Raw genomic sequence first — 980 nt, 5'->3', positions numbered from 1 at the left:
TGGTTCATTAGTTTGGTCTTTTTTTGCAGTTAGGCAACCTGGCAGTGCCGGGGTGAGCCAATCAGAGTGCAGCACTGTACTCACTGTTTGTGATATCACAGCTTAAATTCCCAGAAGAGCCTCACTCAAGTGGATGAAACGTGTCTCCACAGCAACGCATATTCATAAGGCGCAGGCCTCATCGATTTCCTGTAGACACTTTGTTAACATGTATGAGGGTGCAAAGATCATTTCCTGAAAGAAGACATGGTGTGGGCAGTATCTGAATGCAGAAAATGTGCAAGGGAAGTTTTTGCATATGGCCACAGACAGGATTTTTTTCTGGAGGTGAAACAAGTCGTGGGACTTAAGCAAAAACCTTGATAAAATTTCAATTAGGTGCTTTTTGGTACAATTAGGTACAATTCATTTGCAGAATTTACTGACTCCCAACTGCAGTCAGCACACATTAGGTAGCATTGTGAAAACCTGAATAAGTAATCCAGGAAAGAGTTAAATGCTTTCTCCACATTTTCAGGGCTAATGAATTGCAGTTCTTTAGATTATGACTTGGCTGAGCTCTCCGCAGGCGAATGGAGAGAGCATTGGAGTCTTGGTTAGATGTGGCTTTGGACAGCTCTGCCAAGCCCATATTGGCAGCGGTGCAGGCAAAAAAAAAACAAAAAAAAACACTGCAATAATAATTGTGCACTTCAGAAAAAACTTCCCTTCTTGTTTAATGGTTTTTGCATGAGAGCTGATTTGTGAACACAGCTGTATTAATGGGTCATGTCCCTATGACTTACACTTTTTGACCCCCTTTCACAAACTCACAACACACACATACAGACACGTGCACACAGACACACACACACACGTACAGAGTATGTAAACACAGTAAAATCCATTATTGCAAAAGAAACAACAAATTTTACCAGTATTCAGGGTTCTGCATTTTCTAAAGAGTGAGAGCATTTCCAATGCTCAAGTGTAGCTTCTGC

The sequence above is a fragment of the Conger conger genome, chromosome 14 (genome assembly GCF_963514075.1).
Source record: "Conger conger chromosome 14, fConCon1.1, whole genome shotgun sequence".
NCBI lineage: Eukaryota > Metazoa > Chordata > Actinopteri > Anguilliformes > Congridae > Conger > Conger conger.
The sequence above is the reverse complement of the archived record's forward strand: the minus strand, read 5'-3'. Positions refer to the sequence as shown.